Raw genomic sequence first — 19,993 nt, 5'->3', positions numbered from 1 at the left:
TGAATCCACAGTTTATGAGACTGATTTGTTTTCACTAACCATAGTGAATACTAGCCACAGTTTATGGTTGAAATATAATGCTAAAGTAAATACTAAATGCTAATCTAAGATGGATGTCGACACTTCCAATCTCCTCTCTGTGGCTGTGCTGGAGGAGGGAGGAGGAGGGAGACCATGGGCCCAAGACTGACTACAACTCATCCATGTAATGCTAAACCATGGTTTGGTGTTGAATGTATATTGATCCCAGGTTTCGTGTCTGAGATAAAGAAGTTGCAAATTTCTCTTCACATTAAGCCCTCTCTCTTGTGGCCTGCCTTTTGTTTATAATTAACTCATCCCTCTTAGACTTCTAGTCAATTCCAGTTTCACCCTTAATGACAAGAGATGTTTCCGAGCACACTATATGAATAAAATCCTTCATCCACCCATTTCAGCTGCTACCACTGCTGGTCAGGCTGCACCATTGAGGAGTATCAGCCTGCCAGTCAAACAAATGCCACCCTCTTGAGTCCCCCAAAGAGCCATATCATCCTTTCCTAACTGTTGTTCAGGGCTGTCCTATTAATGGCTCCAGGCCCCATGCAGGTAGTTGGAATATACATTTCCCCCCTTCATATTTTTATTGGTGATGTTTTATTAGTCGCATTGCTCCTCAGCTTCTCAGCAGCATCGGCAGGCAGCGAAACCATTAGCTTTAGATGAAGGTGTGCATCCTCTCCCTTCATAGCTGAGGCGAAGTACCACAATAAAAGCCATATCGATAAACAGTGCAGCGGAGGAACAAATTAATAAGCAGTTTCATGGTGAATTACTGACCACCAGTGGTGGCTGCTGCATAGGGAAGCTTGAGAAAGCCATTTCTTGTTCTCTGTGCTAAGTAGAGGCATGGGTAGTCATGGAAGCAGTGAACAGGATGGGACTAAAGGGTTTTGGGATGGTGAGCTACTGTGCCTCAAAAGGGGATTCAGCCATTCATCAGCTTCATGGAGCAAATGCAACACAACCCACAGCAGCTAAAGAAGCAGGCAGTGTTTTCTGGCGACTGGGCTAAAGGGCATCAAGCAATATCACACATGCAAAGCAAATAAATGCTGGGCATATTTAAATTGCAAATGAGAATGAAGGGCCATGGCTGTGGTAAAGCACATGGTTTGCCTACAGAAGGTCACAGGTTCAATCCCCCTTCAGGTCTGAAACAGGAGAGTTGCTGCCAGTCCGACTAGTCAGTATGGAGCTAGATGGACAAATGGTCTAATAAGGCAGCTTTCTATGTTTCTAAGTAGCTGATTATTTTCTATCAACAGCGCATTGTCCAAAATACCTTGTAGTACCATTATGCCATGTTTCATCTAGGGATGGGGGTAAGAGTTCAGTGAGTTTTGATTCTGAAGCAGACACACATGGTCTGATCTACCTGTACCAAAGTGGGGGGCCTGGTCAGGGTAAAGGTAAAGGGTAAAGGGACCCCTGACCATTGGGTCCAGTCGCGGACGACTCTAGGGTTGTGGCGCTCATCTCGCTTTATTGGTCAAGGGAGCCGGCATATAGCTTCCGGGTCATGTGGCCAGCATGACTAAGCCGCTCCTGGCAAACTAGAGCAGTGCACAGAAATGCCGTTTACCTTCCTGCCAGAGTGGTACCTATTTATCTACTTGCACTTTGACATGCTTTCGAACTGCTAGGTTGGCAGGAGCAATGGGAGCTCACCCTGTCGCGGGGATTCGAACTGCCGACCTTCTGATCGGCAAGTCCTAGGCTCTGTGGTTTAACCCACAGCGCCACCCGCGTCCCATCTGGTCAGGGTAGAACTGTAGAATTGGAAGGGACCACAGGGATCATCTAGTCCAAGTCCCTGCAATGCAGGAATATTTTGCCCAGCGTGGGCTCAAACCCACGGCTCTGAGAATAAGAGTCTCATGCTCTACCGACTGAGCTATCCCAGTATGGTTAACTACCATGATGCTCCAGAACCTGTGCATTGCTGATTGCTATTCTCTCATAGGAATACATGGTGAATGCAAGGTGGTCTGTGGGCTGCCTATTTTCTTTATAATGGTATTTCAGCTGCTTAAGAGCAGCTAGCTGGTGTGCAGGGCTCCTGCCCCTGCGTGTACAGAAGTCAAGGAAGCAAGCCCCACTGGGAGCAATGGACTTTGATGATGCGCCATCACTCTCAGGGGGCAATTTCATGTACATGTCATGTACAACCACACTTTAAGGGCAAAGTCGTATGCAAAGTACATCAAATATAAAAATACATTAAATTTCCCCTGAGTGCAACAGCATGTAACCAGGACACATCAAGACTTGCTGTGTTACCATCAACATGCAGGGTGGCAACAGCTTTTAGGCAGCAGAAATTTATTTTTTCCAGACAACAATAGGAGACAGGCAGGTAGCCCTCAGACTACAACTAATTGCTTACAACTAATTGCTTACAACTAAGAGCTTTGTGGGTTTCCCCTCCTTCTATGCAGATTTGTAAGGATATAGAAAGATTTGTTCTTAAAAGCCCACATGGATTTTATCCCTGAACCCATGCCCAGTTCTATCCCAGATACTCACAGATCTTCAGAATATCCGGCAATATTATAAAACAGAAAGCTACTATTTTGCTACATTTGCCGGTTAGGTCATTTTAAATAAATGTATTGGGTACACAATGAAGTTTCTAATTATTTTATTACAGTATCCATGTATTTGGAGGAGGTAGTAATGGTGGGAATCATATTTCTGTCTAGTCATAAAGAAAGCACTTGATTCCCACCAGAACTTTACCAAAGGAAATATTAGAGACAAAACATCTCCTTTGAAACATCCCAACCAGATGGCAGTTCCAATGTTTTATGGCCAGTCTGTTTATTAATGAACATCTGTTTTTGCTACAGAACACAGAGTGGACATTTTATCAAAAGGCTTCCTTTCCAGTTTTCAGACACAAAAAAAACAACCACCCTAGGCAATTTATTATTATTCAGAAATCTACTAAATTTGTGCTTGATTTCAGCAAATGCACATCAATTGTCTTCTCTGCCCTGTTGCTTGTTTACTCAGAAGTTCTTCTTTGTTCAAAGTGTGCAAGACTTGCTAATATAGGAAGTGTGTAGCAGGAGTTTGAGATCCACTTTTTAATCCAGTGCATAAAAATGGTGAAGGTTTCTGCACAACTCATAGGTTACAGTGCTCAGATTGTGTACTCTCAAAACCTTCCACAGCAAATCAACATAAATGTGTTGAAGTAAATAATTTAAAATTTCTTATCATATGTTTACTCATTAAACAGTCTAAAAATTAATTGCTGAGATTTTTTTCACTCAGATGCAGATTAAAAGAAATGTGCCAATGACACATGTATTGACAATGCACAGTCTATGCGTGAGGAACAAAACGCAGCACAATGCAATGTTTGTTCAAAGCTGCCATAGCAGGATCACACATAGTTTTCTGGAACAAAAAATTCATACACACACTTAGTTCATTTTAAGAACTGTCAAAAATTGGTAGTTGCTCACTTCTGACAAAGCATGAACTAGGCTTTGTTTTGCTCAGAGAGTAATACATTAAAAAGGGCACCTTGCAAATATTTTTGTTTCCAGGACGAGGAAAAATATGTGAGGGAAGATAGATGTTCCATTGTACAAGGATTTTATTATCATTATTATTTTTGCATTGATAGAACCTTGATGGATACATTGAATACAGCCCTATATAAATACTTATTGATGATAATGATATTAGTAAAATTTGTCTACTTTTAGTTTCCTATGGAAAAACAATCAATTAAATGAATAGGAAGTTTGAGGAGATGTCTTCATTATACAATGCTTTTTTTAAAGAATATCTTGCCTATCAATAAAGTCTGAGTGCTAAAACCCCTTTTATTCACCCCAAATTCAGTCAGTGGATTATCATTCAAATCTTAGACCACTAACAATCCTTTTTTCAGACAATATCTGTGGCTGCTATAGCTGGGCAAGCTGTGAGTTTCAGGCTTCTTCTTCAGCATCTAATAGCCTCCAGGATTAGAACATCATATAAATAATACATTTAATTGCCCTGGAAAGGCAAGAGCCCCACCCCCTCCCCCCAAATGTAAGCCAGGTGGAATAACTTTAATATCCATGGCTCCATTCTTGGGAGCGTATATTTTCTGCACAGAAAATGAAGCAAGGCCAAGTAGTTTAGAGCTCAAATGTAAGCGAGCGGCCTTCATCAAGTCGCCTTGGCTCAGGTTCATCAACATGATTACTTGCTTAGTCCTGCTCATTTTCCTACAAACATTAGCAGTTTTGCAGTTTTAAAATTGAACTAAGCTGTTTGCCAGCTGACCAATTTGGAAAATGCTCTACATGTTCAGTAACACTTGTTTGTTAAACATAACTTTACTGGCACCTGCAGAATTGCTCCTAAAATGATTTGCAGCCGGTTTACACCAGGTCAGTGGCTGCAGCCTAACAGGTAGATGTGAAAAGCTGAGGAATGATTGCTAAACTTACTGAATCAAGTCATGGCCTTAGTCACTGATAAATCTCTGGACCCGTTTAGGAGTTTTAAGAAATCACAAACCCTAGCAATCCATTTCTAGAGGGTAGGCTGCCTAGTCGTGTTGACTTTGGCAGCTTAAAGGTGGGTTTTTAAAAAGTATTTAAGTACACCAACATAAAAACAGTCGCTGTGAGGTTCACCATATTTGTGGTAAATTTATGAGTGTTGTGCCACGAATTTCTCCCATTTCCCCCCAACCCTTTCCCCATTAATAAATGGGAAAAGAAACTGTCTTTAGATTTTATTTTATGGAGATTTTTCCCTCTCCACAGGAAAATCTCATGGCTGAGGTGCAGGGTTTAGTTGCACTTTTGGGGTATCTGAGAGGTGTTTGTGAACATCCTTGTTTTAGTTCCACAAATCATCTCTCCAGAGTTCTGTACTCTACAGCCTTCTGAAAAATCCTGTGACATCCTTGGCTGGGCTTCCCTCAAAGCACAGGAAGGTGGGCAGGCAGCCTGGTGTGTGCCTGACAGCTGTTCCTTGTCATTTTTTTTTTTAAGTGAAGTCTTTTTAGTTTTAAAGAAATGAGTGGGGAAAGGAGGTTTTTGTTTTGTTGTTTTAAGGTCAAAGAACTTGCCATTAAAAACAAAAGTGAATGCACCCATTTCAGGCACATTTTGCAGTCTTTCCAAGTATTCCTATTTTCCAGAGACAGCCCCAGATTTACTGAAGTTTCTGATCTGATCCTGGAATTTCCCACTTCTCATATTTTCATCAGATAAATGCTAGAGGGTGTGGAGTTATGCGACCCCCAAGACAAAGAGATAAGTAGCTATACAACCTTTCAAGGACACCTGAAGGCTGCCCTGTACAGGGAAGTTTTTAAATGTTTAATGTTTTATTATGTTTTTATGTATGTTGGAAGCCGCCCAAAGTGGCTGCAACAAACCAGTCAGATGGGTGTAGTTATAAATAAAATAATAATAATAATAATAATAATAATAATAATAATTGAATAAGATGTCCCTTTTTTCATCAGACCAATATTGGAGGGTATGTTGTAGCTAGCTCTCCATCAGATATATTCAAGTATGTATGTACAGTCGTACCTTGGTTCTCGAATTGAATCCATTCCAGAAGTCTGTTCGACTTCTGAAAATGTTTGAAAACCAAGGTGCGGCTTCTGATTGGCTGCAGGAGCTTCCTGCACTCAATCAGAAGCTGCAGAAGCTGCGTCAGATGTTCCAAAAATTGTTCGCAAACCGGAACAGGGATGATCTGGAAACAGGAACATATTTTCCTTTTTTTAAAAAAAAATAATATTTATTAAAGTTTCAAAGATTACAGAAAGAAAAAGTAAAAATACCACATTAAACAAAAACAAAACAACACATCGCAATATAAAAAAACAGAAAAAACAGAGAAATAAAACCTATTAAACAAAAACAAAAACACAAAGAAAAATGCATCATATCTCCTCATTACTAATCTTTCATTAGCTTATTTCCTTGACCTCCTCACACCTCCCTTTTTTGTATTCTAGGTCAATTATCCATTTCAGCAAATCCTTTCCCTCTTTTAAAATTTTTGTCCTGTAAATTGTCTTAATATAATGTAACTTTACTTTTCCTCCTTTCACCAATTAACAGTCAGTTATTCCCAAATCCTTTATATCATTCCTGCTAAAATCATATAATATTATTCCAACATCCTTCTAACAGATATTAATTTTACAATGTTTCTGTAAATAGTCTTTAAATTTCCTCCAATCTTCCTCCACCGACTCTTCTCCCTGGTCTCGGATTCTGCCAGTCATTTCCGCTAATTCCATATAGTCCATCAACTTCATCTGCCATTCTTCCCGGGTGGGTAAATCTTGTGTCTTCCAATACTTTGCAATAAGTATTCTTGCTGCTGTTGTTGCATACATAAAGAAAGTTCTGTCCTTCTTTGGCACCAATTGGCCGACAATGCCCAGGAGAAAGGCCTCTGGTTTCTTCAGAAAGGTATATTAATGGAAACAGGAACATATTTTCCAAGCTCTGGAACTAATCAATTAAAATTAATAAAGTACTACTACCACAAGTGAGTCTTCTGAGATCAGCTGTGGTTCTCAGCTTATGCCTTCCTTACAGAAAACATCAGCTCCTGCTTTTGAATTTTCTGTTCAGTTTTTATTATTTTTGTCTTCTTGTACTTCACTGTGCTTGTGTATTGCTTTTTAAAATACAATTTTAAATTGCATTTACAAGTTGTGAGAAATGAATTAAAACCACACTTTTACGGGGACTTCCGGAGGCAGCGCGAACGGCAATGGCGGTCCTCTTCTTTCTGTGAGGAGGAGCTCCGTGGAAACCGGGTCGTCCGCTACGGCGAAGCGGAGACCCATTCGGGAAACCCACAGGCAGCAAAAGCCTGTGGTCTCGGGACTCTGCGGGCGCCAGAAGCGGCCCCTGAAACGCTGAAGGAACCCCGTAAGGGGCTCCGGAACGTGTAGGGGGTAGCGGCGCTGTGAGTTGTTTCGCAATCTGCGGAGTGAAGCCGCGCTGCTGCTGCCGGTGAGCGCTGACCTTTTTTCCTGGAAACTTCTGATTCGGAAAAGCAACAACCCGTGAGTAAAGAAGGACTTTAAAAAAATTGAGACTAAAAAATACTGAATTTGGCTGAAAGCGGAGTGACGTAAAACAGGAAGTCCGTCTTCCGCTGCCACTGAACTTCAAAGCAAAGAGCTGGAGGAGTGGGGGCATAGAAAGAACTTTTAACCTAACTGATCTGAGCACCCACTGAACTTTCCTTTAAACGAAATAAGGACTTTAAGCAATTGATTTTTTGCCCTTTATTTACTTCGTGATACCTTTCTTCTATTGGAACTACAATTTGAGTGAGAAACCCAGGTGCTGGAGCTGCCTGAGACTGAGCTGTCAGTTTGCAAGATCTGGCTACTGTGTATTAAAATTTGCAACAATCTGAGGGGGTTTGGACTTGCTATTTTGAAACATCATTTGAAACACCAGTATGCACTGTTTGAAACAATGTGGCTGTCAACACTAACTCTGTTTAAAACCTGTTATTGAAGGTTCTGGGACATTAAGTTTGATTTTAAATAATTTTACTAGAATTGGATTCTTCCCTGAAGACATTTTAAGCTCCCCCTAGAGGATTTGGGGATTTACAGCAGTGACATTATTCTACTTTCCTTTTCCTGACCTCCTGTTTGACTGTTTTCCTCTGGGCTGCAGCTTTCTCATGGGAACAACTCAGCTTGACCTTGACTTTTAGATAACTCTGGAATGAGTGGCGCAAGAAAGAAGGGAAGAACTAGACAAACAACTTTAACAACTTCAAACCTCAGCCTTGCAGACACGTAGATCATCTGTACCTACTTTGCCTTCAGAGGAAGAAGCTGCTTCTCTGCCACAGGCAGGGGAGGGAGAAACTGAGCAGTTACAATTGGAAGATATGGCCTCAGGAGCAACTGCTTCTATTTTAGAGAAAATATATGAAAAATTGGAATCTCTGGACAAGAGAGTGGAATCTTTGGACAAGAAAGCTGATGAGCAAACAGCTAAAATTGATCAAAATACAGAATGTCTAAATAAATTAACTGGACAAGTATCACAGAACGTACAAGCAATTGGGCAGTTGACGGAGGCCACAGTAGAAAATCGGAAATTGGCTGAGGACACTAGCCAAAAACTTGAAAATTTAGAACAAGAGGTAAGACCACTCTGCAAACAAGTAGGTGAACACCAGACCTATCTTTCTATGATAGAACTGCGGAACCGGGAGAGTAACTTAAGGATAAGGGCGATACCAGAAGTGGTAAGGATAAGGGCGATACCAGAAGTGGAAGAAGGCACCCTTGGAACCTGAAGATCCAGCGAATAAGATACCACCCCCAGGAAAATAACCAGATTTATTCAGGATGTCTCTGCAACTCTTGAGCTGGAATATAAATGGCTGCAACATCCCGGAAAAAAGGAGGAAAATATTTCACATATTAAAAAAAGAACAATTGGACATTATTTGCTTACAAGAAACACATGTGACCAGGCTCCATAGGAAAGTGTTAATAAATAAAAGACTTGGCCAGGAATTCATATCTTCGGACAGAGAGGTGTGGTGATATATGCAAAAGAGAGCCTGTCACCTAAATTTTTATTTAAAGATGAACATGGAAGAATTTTGGCAATTGAGATACAGCATCAAGGAGAGAAGCTTTTGATATTAGGAATTTATGCACCAAATGAGGGGAAATCGGAATTTTACAAGAAGTTGCATGAGACTATGCTGGATTATCTGGACTATAACAACATCATCATGATGGGAGATATGAATGGGGTCGTATCAACTAACATGGATAAGTCACAAAGCCAAAATGTCATAAAAGACGGCAGACTACCAAAGACTTTTTTTGAAATGACAGACAATATGGATCTGATTGACATTTGGAGAACAAAGAACCCCTTGGGAAGAGAGGGAACATTTTTCTCTGAAGCCCAGCTGACCTGGACAAGAATCGACCAAATATGGATATCTAGAGGTCTGGCACCTAAGGCCAGAAAGGTGGAAATCTGCCCAAAGACCTGCTCCGACCATAATGCAGTAAAGATGGACATGACACTACTACCAACCGGCTCCTTTAGATGGAAGATGAATGACAATTTGTTTAGAGATCAGGAGATTATTAAGAAGGCCCAAAAAGTTTTGAAGGATTACTTTGAGATAAATATGAACACTACGGTGGAAAAAGAATTATCTGGGACGCAAGCAAGGCTGTGATGAGGGGGGTTTTGATACAACAGAATGCTGTAAAGAAAAGGACACAAAATGAGAGGAAAGATAAGATCTTGGAGAAAATTAAAGAACTAGAGAAGAAGCTAAGATCAAACCCGAAGTCACAGCCGATTCTGAGAGAAATTAAAATTTATCAAGCACAATACTCTAAATTGATAAACCAGGAAATAGAGTGGAAGATTAAATTAATGAAACAAAAAACTTTTGAATTGGCGAATAAATGTGGAAAATTGCTAGCTTGGCAACTGAAGAAGAGACAAAAACTAAATACAGTTACAAATTTAGAGATTGAAGGAAGAAATATTCAGAACCCTGTGGATATTAGAAAGTGCTTCCAGAGATACTTCAAAAAATTATATACTCAAGGGCCGCAAGATGAGGTTGAGATTAAACAATTTTTGGAAAAAAATGGACTACCTAAATTGTCACAAGAAAATAGATCAATCCTGAATTGCAAAATAACACAAGAGATTGAACAAGCCATTCAGAACATGCAATTGGGCAAATCCCCAGGGCCAGATGGGCTGACCTCCAAGTATTATAAGACATTAAAAGACTATCTGATACAACCACTGATGGAGGTTAGCAATGAAATTATGGAGGGGAAGAGGGCGCCGGAATCGTGGAAGGAAGCTTTTATCACATTGATACCAAAATCGGAAGCTGAAAAGACACAACTTAAGAACTATCGTCCCATCTCTCTTTTAAACATGGATTACAAAATATTTGCAGACATTTTGGCAAGTAGATTTAAAAAAGTATTAAATGAAGTAATTCACAAGGACCAGGCAGGCTTTCTCCCAGGTAGACACCTGTTTGCTAATACAAGGAACATCATTGACATTTTGGAACTTTTGCAAACAGATATAAATCCAAAAGCAGTGTTAATTTTTATAGATGCGGAGAAGGCCTTTGACAATATTTCCTGGAAAGGGAAATTTAAAAGAAATGGGAGTGGGACGGGGTTTTGAGAATGGGATTGATGCAATATATTCAGAACAAAAGGCTAAACTGATTGTTAACAATGTGGTTACAGAAGAGTTTAAAATTGAAAAAGGAACACGACAGGGCTGCCCTATTTCCCCTCTGCTATTTATTTCGGTTCTGGAGGTGCTCTTGAATATGATTAGAGGGGACCGGTTGGTGGAAGGAATTCAGGTCGGAGCGAAACAATATAAACTTAAAGCTTTTGCAGATGACCTAGTTTTGACCTTGCAGGAGCCAGAATCTAGTACGAAAAGAGTATTACAATTGATTCAAGACTTTGGTCGGGTGGCGGGATTTAAATTAAACAAACAGAAAACCAAGGTATTGGGGAAAAAATTGACAGATACAGAGTCAGAACGGTTTCAGAGAGAGACAGAATTAAATGTGGTTAAAAAAGTAAAGTACCTAGGGGTAAACATAACAGCAAAAAATCTGAATCTATTTAAGGACAATTATGAAAAATGTTGGTCAGAAATTAAGAGAGACTTAGACAGTTGGACAAAATTAAAACTTTCTTTGTTAGGCCGAATTGCTGCTATCAAGATGAATGTTTTGCCAAAAATGTTGTTTTTGTTCCAAACACTACAGATTGTGGACAAGACGGAGTGCTTCTGGAAGTGGCAGAGAGATATATCTAAGTTTGTCTGGCAGGGCAAAAAGCCCAGAATTAAGTTTAAGATACTAACTGATGAGAAAGAAAGAGGGGGCTTTGCCCTGCCAGACCTAAAGTTGTACTACGAGGCCGCAGCTTTCTGCTGGCTAAAAGACTGGCTACTTCTCGAAGACACTGACGTACTGGATCTGGAAGGTTTCAACAATGCTTTTGGTTGGCATGCATACTTATGGTATGACAAGGTTAAGATCAATAAGGCCTTTAAGAACCATATTGTCAGAAAAGCAGTGTTTAATGTCTGGACAAAATATAAAGACTTATTGGAAAATAAAACTCCAAGGTGGCTATCACCTCTGGAAGCTAAGGCCCGAAAAAGACCCAATATGGAGGCCAAATGGCCAAAATATGGGGAAATACTAGAAAAAGATGGAGACAACTGGAAATTGCAGAGTTTGGAGAAAATGAAGGATAAAGTGCGAGACTGGTTACACTACGCTCAAATTAAAGAAGTCTTTAAAAATGACAAAAAGTTAGGGTTCCAGGTGGAGAAATTGAAATTGGAAACAGAACTGTTAGAACCTAAGACCAAGGTACTTTCAAGAATGTATAACTTGCTGTTAAAATGGAACACACAAGATGAAATGGTTAAATCGGCTATGATAAAGTGGGCACAGGATATTGGGTATAACATTATGTTTGAGGACTGGGAAAGGTTGTGGACCACTGGGTTGAACTTCACTGCATGTAATGCTTTGAAGGAAAATGTAATGAAAATGATATATAGATGGTACATGACCCCAGTTAAACTTGCCAAAATATACCATTTGTCTGATAACAAATGCTGGAAATGTAAAGGAAATGAAGGAACATTCTTTCACCTCTGGTGGACGTGCCCTAGAGTGAAGGCCTTCTGGGAAATGATATATAATGAGTTGAAAAAGGTATTTAAGTATACTTTCCCTAAGAAACCAGAGGCCTTCCTCCTGGGTATTGTCGGCCAGAGGGTGATAAAGAAGGACAGAACTTTTTTCCTGTATGCAACAACGGCAGCAAGGATACTCATCGCTAAGCATTGGAAAACCCAAGATCTACCCACACTGGAAGAATGGCAGATGCAACTGATAGACTATATGGAATTGGCTGAGATGACCGGCAGAATCCGAGACCTGGGAGAGGAGAGAGCTGAAGAAGATTGGAAGAAATTTAAGATTTATTTACAAAAATACTGTAATTTGGTTGAATGTTAAGGAGGATGCTAAATCATAAATAATTGAGCACCACCAAATTAGGCGGAATTGGGACGATAAGTGAGATTGAGGAAAATATAAACCTTTTGGAGAATTATTAGATTATATTCAAATGAATGGGATACAAGAATCTAAACAAGATGATAAATTGCTGGCAAAATTTACAATGATGTAAGTGGGAGCGGGAGACGTGAGGGAGTCCAAAGAAGTTATGAAACTATGTTATGATATATGTTATATTGTTTATTATTTCTGTATTTGTATTTAAAAATCATAATAAATATATAAAAATAAAAATAAAACCACACTTTTACACACTACCCTGAAATATTTGATGAAGAGCAGTTTAGAAACATTTTAAATAATAAACATGGAAATGAGTTTTACTCCTTTTCTCTCTTTTGGAGGGAGGGCATTAATTTTAAAGGTTAATTTTAAAGGTTACATATATTCAATATATAGTAAGAAAAAAGTTTGGGAAGAAAGCTGCATATTTATTAAGTAGTTAAGAAAGGATGCACATTTTAGATTCTTGTGTGCGCAAAGTTAGTTCTTGGCAGATGATTTGTAAGCACTTCTTTTTTTGTTTCATAATTATAAGTGGAATGTTCTTTAATGTGCAATAATAAGGTTCAAGCTGTGCTATTTTGCAGCTAATAATTATACACAACAGCATGAGGCATGATAGCTAACAGAAAGTTTTCCAGCTTAATAGATTACTCCTATCTACCTGTTTGATTTGCTACGCCTTTGCTTTCTAATCCATCCTTTATTGTGTTAATACAAGACTGAGCAAAGCCAGAGTTACTTAACTTTCTAAGGAAAAAGTGGAAGGCAAAATTGCTGACTCACCCAGATCATTCCTATAAAGAGAAGCTTCTAAAAGATTTGTTTTTATTTTTGCATATATGGTCAAACTTCTTGCTTCTTTAGAAGTTCATTCTCAGATGGATGCTTCTTCAAACCAGGCTGAAAGCTGTTATCAAGCAGCAGAGGTCAGCAAGTACTAGTTTTGTGTACCAATCTGGTTCACAAATGAATCCATCATTTCACAGCTGGCCAGGTTGCTATAGACATGCACCATTTCCAAGATTTCTCATGGGGCAAGAATGCTGTGCATCTGAGCCAGCTTATCCATTATGCATTCAGCCACAACATTCCCTTGTTTTACCAATGAGGAGTTTCATCTCAGATTGGGGTGGGCAGTGTGGGGAGGGTATGTGTGTGTGAATGGTGAAGCAGTACTGTCATGAATGCAACTTGGGGTGGAGAGACCAAGGCAGTGCTACCAGTTTTCAAAAGCTAATTCATTCCACTTCCTCAAAAGATCTCAGTCATAGAACACATGCGCACCTGTCCTGCAGGAATAGTTACCCAAGATTGTTGCTCTGCTTAAGTGGTCCCCTTAGTAACACAATATGGTGAAGCAAGACAATGATGAAGCTTCACTCTGTTCCTTGGGGTGCTGCAGAGGTTTCTCCCAAAGATGGCTGGTCTCTACAGTTCTTATACTTTCAACTCAGTCTTTTGATTATATGTCACAGTCTTGATTGTAAATAGTCTCTGGACTGCAATACCTATTTAGAAAGTTTTCAAGACTGCAGGATCCTTGCATCATTTTGGACACCCATCTGAATGCCCACCAACACCTTTCTGGCTATGTGAAAAGTCATAATCTCTGTTCTTATCACAGTTCTTTTAGGATCTAGGCAAATGGGCACAGCTGTCCTGGAACATGCAGTTTCATCTCCCAAGGAATGTTGTTTTCCTTATTTGATATTTTGCTACCACCAGCAGCTACTGTAACTTGCTTTTCCTGACTCTGGCAAGCTTGCAAGCCACCTTTCCAAACATAAGGAGAGCCTACTGGATCAGACCAGTGGTCCATCTAAGTGCAACATCCTGTTCTCACACTAGCTATGTGTGAGATCTGTGGGATCCCACAAACAGGATATGAGTACAAGTGCAGGTGGGCCTGGGGGAACCTTGGTTTTTAATAAGTAAAAAACTATTCAGAAAGAAACCAAAGTGGGGGGAGGACAAAAAAAGACAAACTGCAGAATGAGCTTTTGAGTACTGACTGTTGGGAGGAGAAAACAGGAGGGAGAGGGAATAAAATGGAATACCTTAGAGTAAGAGAGGACTGTCTGGCTGAGACACTGAACAGGACATTCAGCAATATCCACATTTTGTTGCAGATCCCACTTGCTAAACTGAAACCTGTGAAAAGTGACAATGCGAAAAAGCTGCTACCTAAATTGCATATCTAAAAATGGTAGACATTAATTATGTGATTCACAGCTAAAGAGTGAGTAATACCTGGAATTAAATTCTGATACATCTATTGGCTCAGCAAAAACAAGCATTTTTAAACTCTCTGAAGAAATAATGCCGGCGTAGACTATTGTCTGACCCTTTCGAGCTAACATCTGCAGTTGACACACATATGCCACACAGATGAGTCAAGGGAACCAGATCACACAGATCAATAATCCCTTCCTTTCTTTTGGTAGCCCTGCTCAGAAGGAGTGAGAAGCAGGACTAAGTAGGCCTAGGGCCTCTAAATCTAGGGGGCCTCACCAGCCTGCCCACTCGCCAGCAGTCTCCCCTCTCCCAAAATTGTAAACCCAAGACTTTGTGCAAGGGCAGGGCAACTCAGGCCCAGCAACTAAGAGACTCAGGGTTAGCCAGTGGGGCCCAATTTGAAGCAGTGGGGTGCAACTTTAATTTTTTTCTGGACCCCAGTTCACAGCCAAAGTCTGCAAAATCTTATAGATATAAATAAAATCCATCTAGATTGCCCTGGTGCAGGGGGCCCCTTAGGAGCGGCCTGCGGGGCCCAATTTGGCCCAATTGCTCCAACTGCATTAAGGTCAGCCCTGATGAGCCTGTGCAGGGGTTGGATTGACACCTTCTAGGTTCCTGGTGTCACTATTCAGAGTACAGACTTAAGAACTTGTAATGGAAATAAAGGGGGTCACCTTCCCCCCCAAACCCCGAGACAATGAGCCCATCCACCTTTTATTCACAGTCGCATAAGCGCTACACTACAGCATAGCCATAAATCGGTACGTTCAACTGCTGAAATATACACCCAATACTGTATGTAGCAATGGAGATTCATGTTACTGCTTTGTGCTTTATGTTTTTTATGAATGGACTCTGTATTTTGTGAATTACCTAAGAGCCACCAATAGGGAGCTCTAGAATCTGACTGCTAACCAATTGGGTTCTACCAAACAGCGACCCCTATTGCTGAAAGCAGGTAAACAGCAGTGAATGCTTCAGCTCAGCCTTTGCACTGTTGACTGAACACCCCGTGCTGTGCAGATAATGGAGAAAGCTCATAAATTATACTCCTTCTGGCATCCTGGCCAACTCTATTATGCTGGTGTAAACCCTGGCGCACCAGAAGCCCAGAATAGCAGCAAATAAAATCTGCTCATACGTCAGCGACTGATAAGACTTGTCAACCAGTTCTTCCAAAGTCTTCCTAAATTATAAAGCTCCAAAATACAGGCCAAAAGAGAGCAGGTCTGGAAAGAGCAAGCCATACAATGGGCACCACCAGTGAAAAGGCCGTGCTCCATGTAGCTCCTGCCCTGTCATTTGATAGGGTGCCCACTTGCCCTCCTTCTTGACATAGAATGCTCTCTATTGGAGTCTCCCGGTTCAGTATAAAGACCATAAGAAGGGAGAGCAGGAACCTTGAAGTTCCCAGCAGCTGTTAATCAAGCAAGCAAGCACACAGGTCACCTTTGTCACAGTCAGGACACCTATGTCCAGGCCAGGCCTGCACCCAATCTTGTTTTTGTACAATCTTGTTTGTCCTCAGTAACCAAAATTATATTACCAACATATACAAGCAGAAAAGCTGTTTTCCTTCATTTTCAAGGAATGGTACAAAAGGGCGCTAATAAAGAAAAGTTCTAGGGTAGCAACAGAAAGCAAACTAAAAATGCTTTTGCAGATTATCAAAACTATCCAGCAATATCAAGTTATAGGAAAACTGATGCTATTAACAGTAACCCTTCTAGTTGGTTAATTGGTTCGGCAACTTCCCTGCACATGACGTGTGATGCTAATTATTTCCCCCAAGAGTTAAATGACAACAAAATATCTGTGAAAGGAAGAGGAGCAGGTTTCCTCAAGTGTGTTGCAGGTAGAAATACTGTTTGTAATGAAGTGAGAGCAGTAGTTTATTTGCTCAAATTAACAAATAAGAAAGTTTTGAGAATGCAGACCAAAGCACTCATCAGGAGAGCTATCAGATTCAGGTGAGGGTCAGATGCCTTGTCAATCCTAGCAAGTATATAAGAGGATGACCTGGCCTGCCCAGTTTTTCAGTGTTAATTTTATGCATTTTTTAAAACCAACATGGTATTTAACAATAATATATTATATCCTTTAGAAGAGAAATTGTGAATTGCAAAAATTTAAATAACCATCATCATCCTTGGCTTCACTCAATTTTGTTTATAACACTCTTCCATTTTCTTCTAGTTGTGAGGGTGAGGGGTGGGGAGGCGCCTCACAAGTGGAGTAGCGTAGGACCTCTCTTCATCTAAATCCGGCCCTGAGGACCAGGCACAGTAGACTGCCCTTCCATATTTTCAGTTGCTCCTTCCCTGATGCCTTGTGCATGCAAAGGATTCCATGTGATCTGGAACCCTGATCTAAATCACTGATCTAAAAGGAAGCAGACTCGATGACACTGGGAAGATTTCAATGCAAAGTTCCTGGTTCCTCATTTCACTTCTTCCTTCTGATTCCCTGAGATGCAGAATATCAGTGCTGGCACCAACCAGACGGTTGAGGTAAATTGGGGCATTAAGTGGTTTGTGCAGCACAGTTCTTTTTTAGCATGCTGACCTAGCAAAATATCTGTATTAATCATCACTGTAATACAGTACAAACCCATTTATCCAATTGGCCTGGAGGGCATCCAAAACATTCAGATAATCAGATGTTCCAATAAATGGAAGCACACAGGGGTTGCATGTACATGGGATTACCCAACCGACATATGGTGGATTTGATTCTGCAGTATTGCCTTGTTCCATTCTCTAAGGCAAAATAAATCAGTAAAAATGTCCTGTGAACAAAAATCGTACTCCATCAGATTAGCAGGGGATAAAAAATAAATAATTTTCTTCTGTGTATATTAAGGGGGGGGGAGTCATGTGTACAAAAATGCATTTTTGTTTTATACTTCTTTTGCATCCATATGTGTTACAATGTTATAATTACACTCTCAGACATATATTGATTAAACCATTTTCGCCTACGTTCCTATGCACATGCATATTGCCAATGAGAGAGCCTCATTGCACTCAGTAACACTTTAGTTAAACATGCTTCGAATTGTTCTCTTTTGGATGAGTCAAAAGCCCTCCTTCCTTCCTATCTAACTATCTCAAGGTCCTTCTCTTGAGTCATTATTTTCTTTCCTAAAACAGTATTTCAGCATGTCACAAATAATAGTTTAGGCTCATTCATTCTGGAAGCAGGCAAGCTAAAATGGTGTGAACATCCCCCTTTATCCTTTTGCATCTCTTCCAGAATTGGTTGCTTATGAAACCTTAATCAAAAACTATGGGTTAGTTAAAGGTAAAGGGACCACTGACCATTAGGTCCAGTCACGGACGACTCTGGGGGGCCTAATCTTAACAGTAAAGTGAGTTTAAACAATCAATGTGTGTTGCAGCCTTGCAGCAGTTCAACATCTGGGTTAGGGTGCAGAACTAGCGGAGCAAACAAGTGGAGACACTGCCTTATTTTGGCTCTTTATCTCTTTCTTAGCAGATCAAAAAGAAAAAGGAAAGGACCAAAAAAAAGAAGGTAGAAAGAAAAGGAGGAAAAAGAGAGAAAGAAAAAAATAAAATAAAATAAACACATTTGACTTCCAATTAGACTCATTGTATTATTATTATTATTATTATTATTATTATTATTATTATTATTATTATTATCATTGTATTATTATTATTATTATTATGCGGGTGGCGCTGTGGGTTAAACCCGTTGCTCGGTCCCAGCTCCTGCCCACCTAGCAGTTCGAAAGGACATCAAATTGCAAGTAGATAAATAGGTACCGCTCCGGCGGGAAGGTAAACAGTGTTTCCGTGTGCTGCTCTGGTTCGCCAGAAGTGACTTAGTCATGCTGGCCACATGACCCGGAAGCTGTACGCTGGCTCCCTCGGCCAATAAAGCGAGATGAGTGCCACAACCCCAGAGTCGGCCACGACTGGACCTAATGGTCAGGGGTCCTTTTACCTTTACCTGATTATTATTTCTATTATTTTTTCACACACAGTTCCAGATTACTATATTACTTTCTTTGTTTTCATCTGATACCAAAAACATTATATTTCTTATTTTACAAGAATGATTCTAGTTTTGCCAGGAGATGTTTATTATTACAATAGAGATAAAAGTTAAATATGAAAATTTGAGTAAGTTAAAGTGATGTTCTGTAATTTTTCAACGATTGTTAAAGATGGCTAATTGATGTAGTAGTTATTGTGGATTTTTTGTTATTGTTGAATCTTAAATAAAGTATTTTTTAAAGAAAGGAATGCCTTATTTTGATTCTCGGCTGGCAGGGATTTTTTTTTTTTTTTTGTGTGTGTGTGTGTGTGTGTGTGTGTGGATTGCAGCCTCAATGTTGCATCTGCTGATACTGGTGCTCTCTCCATGGGTCCTTTTTTTGTTATAGTGGTACCTCAGTTTTTGAATGTGTCCATTGACGAACATTTCGGTTTACGAGCACTGTAAACCCGGAAGTAAATGCTTCGGTTTTCAAACACGCCTCAGAAGTCGAAAGTGCCACGCAACTTCTGCTGAGTGCAAGATCCTGAGGCCTGGCTGTCGGCTGTTGAGTTTCCGGTTTTCGAATGTTTCAGAACTTGAACGGTCTTCCGGAATGGATTACGTTCGAAAACTGAGATACCACTGTATTTGAAATATGCAATAAAAGCTAAGAACACCAGATGCTTGAAATTAGTTAGAGAGCCCTTGAAGGAATCAGAAGAGAAGCCTAACCAATTATTTCCATCAGGGTGGAAGATGTCAGATATACCTGTACCACAGACTGCAGTATAATGTCCCGTTACCTGATTCTGATGGTGCTTATGTCTGAGGGGACAGGTATAGCAATAATTGTTTTCATATAGCAAAACTGAATATGTCAGCTATGACATACGATAAAGGCTTGTATCCAATGCAGTGCTAAGGAACTGCCCTGTCGGTGCAAGGATTTCTGCAATGGGAATTTTCTCCCTCTTCCCCTCTCACATGGCCCTCTCCAAATCCGCTCCGGAGGGTTGCACAGGATACACAGGTTAGAAGAAGGGAAAGTCCTACGCCCAAATATACTCCTTGCCCTGGTGGTTATTGGATACAAGCCATGGTCAGTCTGATCCATTCTGTTCTCATTCTTTGTCAAGTAGTAGCTTTGCCTACATTGTGATTTCTGTGGCTGCAGCAGGAGCTTCCACAGCAGCAGCAGCAATTGGTCCAGGGTTTTGCACTGGAGTCTCTTCCATCCCTTCCTGACCATGCCAGGGATTGAATTTGGAACTTTCTGCATGCAAAGCTGGTGCTCTACCACTGAGCCATAACCTTGAGGCAGAGGGCTGGAATCAAATAGCACATGAGAGCAAAGGAGCTCGTGGAAGGTGTAGTTACCAACTGGCTCAGAGAGTTGGTGCCACTTCTGCACCACAGTTGATATGCCACCTCTGCCAGTCCTGCTAATCCACTGGCACTGGCAAGGATCAGGGTGAGGGAAGATCAGCACAGCCCTCCTGCACGGATTGCAAGTGTGAGGCAAGCAAGTTCCATGCTACTGATGCAT

At 40.5% G+C, this 19,993-nt stretch overlaps 1 long non-coding RNA gene across 1 annotated transcript in view; it reads left to right on the top strand.

Annotated features, from left to right (window-relative positions):
* Positions 1-1,457: 1,457 nt before the first annotated feature.
* LOC307220179 overlaps positions 1,458-19,993 on the top strand; it is a 120,441-nt gene continuing 101,905 nt past the window's right edge. Inside the window, exon 1 of the long non-coding RNA XR_013840753.1 lies at positions 1,458-1,530. This is a non-coding gene — a long non-coding RNA (uncharacterized lncRNA). The remainder of the gene's footprint in view (positions 1,531-19,993) is intronic.

Source organism: Podarcis cretensis (assembly GCF_951804945.1).
Source record: "Podarcis cretensis genome assembly, chromosome: 7".
Classification (NCBI taxonomy): Eukaryota; Metazoa; Chordata; class Lepidosauria; order Squamata; family Lacertidae; genus Podarcis; species Podarcis cretensis.
The sequence above is the reverse complement of the archived record's forward strand: the minus strand, read 5'-3'. Positions and strand labels throughout refer to the sequence as shown.